The sequence below is a fragment of the Octopus bimaculoides genome, chromosome 1 (genome assembly GCF_001194135.2).
Source record: "Octopus bimaculoides isolate UCB-OBI-ISO-001 chromosome 1, ASM119413v2, whole genome shotgun sequence".
NCBI lineage: Eukaryota > Metazoa > Mollusca > Cephalopoda > Octopoda > Octopodidae > Octopus > Octopus bimaculoides.
The window spans coordinates 18972176-18978876 of record NC_068981.1 but is presented as its reverse complement, the minus strand read 5'-3'; the positions used below and the strand labels follow the sequence as shown (position 1 = coordinate 18978876).

The window sequence follows — 6701 nt, the reverse complement described above, 5'->3', positions numbered from 1 at the left end:
TATATACGCACACGCACATACACATTTTGATCTTAGCCAATAGGGTGGATACGTATGTATCTGTGGATGTAATTCTTCAAATGCCAAAAGCGAAAGGTGGGTTGAGCTATGTCTGATAACTCTACACTATGGTCTATACGTTGTTTTCATTGAACACCCCAAGTCATGAGGTGCTATAGTTGTTTACAACTTTCATATGTGTTAGAGAAGTCACTGGGTGAAGAACTCTTTGTTAGTAAGAAAGACTATTATTCAAAAGTTGCTCGGGGTAAAGGAAGATTATTCTCGGCAGAAAATTAAAATTTAGATTCAACGTTTTCTTGACGCTTCAGATTCTTTCACGAGATATTTATTTCTATGGGGATATGTGACAAATGTTTTGTTTGATCGACTGTTGCTATTAAAGTAAGAAACCGTCTAAATTCGCAGATTGTACCAGTATGCACTGTTTACGTATAGCATGGCTTTCTAGACGACACTTCACTCTATAAAAGAAATATGTACCCTACCTTTAACTTTCTATATTTATTGAGGCAGAGGTTTTCTGACGATTCCTGTCCAGTATTTAAAAGAATGCATATGCTGTGTATATCCAGTTAAAAGCATTTCCTGTTAACCTTCTGAAGGTCACTGCAATATTCTCCACCGCTACTGCCGCTTTCTATATAAGCATCTTCGATAAACACTTTCTATAAAATAGACACGTAGATGTATTTTTCTTGATAGTACAGACCTGTAATGGAAATGATTTTGCTGAATTTTTCCTCGTCAGGTTTGATATCCTTGTACTTATATTGTCTACTATGTTTTTCTCTGATTGTGGGAGAGTGGTTGGAGTCTTTCTTCACGACTTTTCTGTTCAGTTGTTTTGTTGTTGCTGTTGTTTTCTTTTCTACAGCAATAATCTTAAGGCTTGTTGTGATTGTAACTGTTAGGTTAAATTCTTTGAATATATCTGTCGTTAATATACCGAAAACATAAAGAACTAAAACTATAATTAATCGAGTGCTAATATATTTAAAGAGGAGTTCAGTAAAAAGCTAAATGGAAATAATTATACGGCGGGAAAAATGATATTGGTCATTGACTAATAAGGATATTAGTTATTTAGGGACGTATATGTGGAGATAATTCCCATAAATTTCGGTCTTGTAATCTCAGTAGTGAAGCACAGACGTCACCGAACTTGCTAAAGTAGCGATGGAAGAAGCACTTAGTAAATGTGCAATAGTGCGCACGGTTGGCGTGTGGGTGAGTGTGTATTTGCGTGTATTGTATATGTTGTGACAAGAGTCATAACACCCTCTGCGAGAATAAACTTCACCAAACGACTAAAAATAGTAACGGTCTGAGTGAGAGAGGATGAGTAGGATTAATCGCAGGAAGTCGTAAGGTGTCGTTTTGGTCGTTTGTCGGAATATCGTTTGTCGGTTCATGTATGGTTCGTGGAGAGCTTGTTGGACTGTTACCTTGTTGTTACCCTGCTTCGTTATATATTTTTATTGTTACTACATGATTATTGTGTAAACAAGTGTCGTCATAAATAGTGGCGATACTACAATAATTGGCGAAGAGTAACTACGTTACAATAATTGGCGATAAGAATTCAAAGCTAATACAGGTCAGTTAATAAATTTTTGTGAAACAAAGTTGTTAATTATGGAAGTCCTGTTAAGTTCTATAATTCAGTCGCAAAAGCAACAGCAATAACAGCAACAGCAACAGCAGAAAGACTCGAACAACAGAATTCAAGAGTTGAGCAACAGTACTCCAGAGTCGAACAACAGTACTCAAGAGTCGAACAATAGTACACAAGAGTCGAACGACAGTACTCAAGAGTCGAACAATAGTACCCAAGAGTCGATCAACAGTACTCAAGAGTCGATCAACAGTACCCAAGAGTCGAACAGCAGTTGCTGGAACTAATAAAGAAGTCAGAAAACGCTATAAGTTCGTTTTCGCCAGACGGCGTATCGAACTCTATAACAGAAGTCAGTTATGACCCAGAGGAGGGTATAACGTTTGCAGCGTGCTTTAGAAGGTACGAAGAAATGTGCAAGGAAGATTGCAAGTCGTGGACGGACAAGGGAAAAGTAAGACTATTATTACGTAAATTAGCGCCGGCTGAATATGAAACATATTGTAATTTCATACTACCCCAAAAACCTAGTGAAATTCGTTTCCAGGAAACAATCGAACTACTATCGGAAATATTCAGTGATATGAGTTCCCTATTCAACACTTGATAGGAATGTTGGAATCTAGCTAAAAGGGAGGATGAAGACTTTGTCACGTATGCCGGGACCGTAAACCAAATGTACGAAAGGTTTAAACTGAAGGAACTAATTCCTGATATGTTTAAGTGCCTCATTTTTGTACAAGGACTTACGGCAAACAAAGATGTGGACATACGTGCAAGAATTCTCACAGAACTTGAACAAGTGGACCAAAGTTCAACCCTGCGGACGGTTGCAGAGGAGTGTCGAAGAACGGTAAACTTACGTTAGGTCGGAAAGAAAATTGAAGAGAAGGAGTTTTCACAAGTACAAGCGTGCAGACTAGGAAGGTATAAACAAAAAAATGTCACGACCAAGCCCATGCTACAGATGTGGAGCCCTACATTTCAGGAAGGATTATCCTTTCAAAACGTAAAAATGTTACTGTTGCCAAAAAGTAAGATACAGGAGCTCACATTGCAGAGCAAAGTTAGGAAGGTCGTACATGAAAAATTCTAAAGTTTTCCCAACGGAAAGTAGAAGCAACCAAAAAGAGGAAATTTGTACATGTGAAAATAAATGAAGTGAATACTAAATTACAACTAGATACTGGTAGCGGCATCTCGATACTAAATTACAACTAGATACTGGTAGCGGCATCTCTGGATACGAATTTGGAAACCTACGTTACGAAAAACATGAATGCGTGACAGGTGAAAAACTATACTTCGTAGGCGAAATGTGGAGTGATATCACTTGTAGAGTAAAAGTTTTCGTGTTAAAAAACCCAACCAATCTGTTTGGTACGGACTGGTTGGAGTTGTTTGATTTATGGGACCTCCCCATAAGTCTGTTTCTGTAAAAAAAATTAAATAGCTGCTCCACCAGTGAAATAACTTAGCAGCTGAATTGAATAAAAAAATTTAAAAACTTGTTTCATGAAGTGCAGTCGGATAAATTAGGTCCTTGTTCTAAGACTGAGGCCTGTTTTCAAATGAAGAAAAACGTCGTACCTGTATTCAGACCTAATAGAAAGGTACTATTCGCTGCGATAAAGCAGGTAGGGGAAGAATTAGACAGACTGGGGAAATTGGGAATTATTTAAAAAGTGGGCAGCACCACAGTGTGTATTTAAAAAAATAACAAAATCAGAGTGTGTGCCGATTTTTCTACTGGTTTGAATGACTGCCTAAAAATATGCCACTATCTACTGCCTACTCCGGAGGATATTTTTGCAAAATTAAAGTGTGGCAAAATATTTTCAAAACTGGATCTGTCTGATGCTTATCTACAAATTAAAGTAGACGAGGAATGTTTGAAGCTTCTAACAGTGAATGCGCACAGAGGAGTATACAAATATAATAGATTGCCATTTGGTCTGAAGGTCGCATCTGCAATATTTCAATAGGTTATGGATGCGATGTTGGCAGACTGTAAATTTGCAGTTCCGTACTGCGATGATGTATTAATTAAAAGTGAATCTCGTGATCAGCATATCAAACATGTGAAGGGTGTTTTTCAAAAAATAAGAGATTACGGTTTCACACTCAGTGATGAGAAATGTGAATTCTTTTTGCCTAAAATTAAATATTTAGGAAAAATTGTAAATAAAAATGGAATACGACCTGAACGGTCGAGGGAAGACGCAATTAAAAATATGCCTCCCCCAACTAATATAGCGACATTACAAGCTTTTCTTGGCCTAGCGAACTATTATCAAAATTACATACCATTGCTAAAGAAAGACGCCGAATGGAATTGCTTAAATATCTGCCAAAAGATGTTTCATGATATTAAAAAATTATTAATTTCGGATTTGTCGCTGGTTCATTTCGATCCCGCTGTGGATATTGTTGTAGCTTCTGACGATTCTAAATACGGTGTAGGTGCACAGTTATAGAGACCGTAATATGGATGCAGTAATTCATACCTCACGTGCTCTGTGTGCAGCAGAAAAAAAACTACAGTCAATTAGAGAAAGAAACTCTAGCGATTATTTTTGCTGTGAAGAAATTTGTCAGATTTCTCCATAATACATATTCCTTTACTTTTTTCCTAGTTTCTGTCACTAGACTGTGACCATGTTCTAAAGCTTTATTCAATTATATTGGCCCAATATTTGGTTATTCCATCAGAATTAGGATGAAAGGTAAAGTTGATTTGGCCAGTACTAGCAATCATTATGTAAGAGCTCGTTACAAAATACCGTTATGCAGTCCACAAACAATTTGTATATATGTGATGATGATGATCATCATGATGATGGTGATGGTGAGGGTGGTAGTAAAAATATGTATTAAATGTTTGTGATAAGACTGCAAACTGAAACTGCGCGGTTAAATTCTGTGATATAACTTGATATAACTATGTAGTAAAATTAAATTATATAGTAAAAATTCCGCGGTAAAATTGTGAAATGAGATTGTATATAGTAAGTGAAACTTTGTGGTAAGAGTGTGAGATGAACTATGATAAGATAGCATGTGATAAAATCTTGTGGTAAAATTGTGAAATAAGACTGTATATAGTAAGCGAAATTGTGTGGTAAGAGTGTGAGATGAAGTATGATAAGATAGCATGTGATAAAAGTGGTAAAATTGTATGAACATTTTCATTGTAAAAGAGGGTTGATGCATGATAGAGGAATATAAATATTCCATTGAAAAATAATGGTGAATATGTTGCCAAGTTTGTTTGATTGGTTCAGTGAATATTTCTATGGCAAATTCTAGTCCTCTCATATAGCTCCCTGTTCGGTATCTCTCTTAAAGGGCTTGTACCTGGAAAATTTGAACTTTATTCACTGTTGTCTTAACATGCGGAAAATCTTTCAGATGTTAAATTCACAGAAAATATTTTTCTCTTGAATAGGATCGACATTGGTTGTTTTTCTCATGGCCTCAGAGCAACAAATCAACTATTTTTGTCTGTGGCCACCCCTCCTAAACCACAGTCCTATTCGGACTAAGACCCTGTCGGTAATGACTTCAAGTTTTGTGATGAGATGAAATTTTATTATTTGATTATTACATATATGTAAAAGTATTAATAGTTATTTATTCATTTACTTATCCATAGGGATTGTTTTTTTTTTATTTCTGTGGTCATTGACTACTTTTTATTGAGCATCAAAGATGTATGTAAAGGTTAATCTTTTATTCCAGTCAATAATGTTTACAGTTACTTCAATTTAGGGCAGCCCCTAGTGCAGACAGTAAAATCGTTTGAAGTTTATTCAAACACTGCATGAGGATTGGTCTGTCCTCTTAAGATGAGAAGCAGAGAAATATTCAGTTGATCAATAGTTCTCAAAATAGGAAGATGTATCAATCAAATACTTTCTTCGGCAACATCTGTGAGGGTAAATAGAAGTAAACCTTGACTGAACTTTAAATAACCACTATTTTTTTTTATATATAGAAAAGCTTATTTAACTGCTTATATTGATTATATTTCAACCGATTTATGTTTTATTGGACAAAAATATAAAAAAATAGAATAAAATAACAATAAAACGTCTAGAGAAATTTTGAGAAAGTCTTTTTGAAATCCTTTCCTTCTGAACAAAAAGTTTCCTGCTAAGAACTAAGAAGAGACGAAATGTTTTGTGCAAGAGATCTTCTGCAAATTTAATGTTCAGTTTGTGTGTCGCTGCAAAAATGTAAAGGAAATGGCTTGAAAGGAAATATAGTGATTAAGAAGAAAGAGTTCTGTGACATTACATTTTATTACCGTGGTACCATGCTTTTATTGTGTGAGAAATATTACTTTCGAAAAAAGAAAAAAATGGAGGAAAATAGAATTCGAAGACTTTTAATTGTTTAGAACTGAGATGATATCTGGATCACTATAGTCTTTTCTAGTTACAATGGTTTTTAATGTATGTCAGTGAATCAGTCTTTCATTGGTATTGGAATGTCATTGAGCATAAAACCAAAATAAATAGATATAAAATGAAAGATATTTAAATATGGAATCATAGATTTGCATCAACTAAATCCAAAGTTTTGTTATGGAAGCAGGATTTTGTGAAGGATGATATTATGTATGTAAAATGATATTAGACACTATAAACATTAATTATTAACAAAATCATAAACTGATTAGTATGACAGGGATCCAAATTGAATATCTTCTACTCTCGGAGCAACTTCGTTACCTGTCTTGCAATGGGAAGTTACTGGTCAGTTACCTTGCTGAGATAGACGTAACCCAGCAGTTACAATAACTACTACTACTACTACTACTGCTGCTGCTACTGCTATTATTTAATTCCAGGTTAAGGATCTTTTTTAAAACGGGGGCCACATTTTTCATTAATGTTTTACGTAGTGTTTTTGGTACCGAAAGACTTTCAAACTTCGTATACTTATCTATTTTGTGTTATAGAACTGAAAAATATTTTTGTATTCGAATTTATTTCATGTAAAAAATTGTCTTATTTCGATAATTTCAACCAATCACTGACAAGTATTCAGTTGTTTA

General features: G+C 35.0%; 1 protein-coding gene across 3 annotated transcripts in view; it reads left to right on the top strand.

The window, feature by feature from the left end:
• LOC128247021 (leucine-rich repeat and coiled-coil domain-containing protein 1-like) overlaps nucleotides 1–6701 on the top strand; it is a 797355-nt gene that overhangs the window by 330124 nt on the left and 460530 nt on the right. The window lies entirely within an intron of this gene.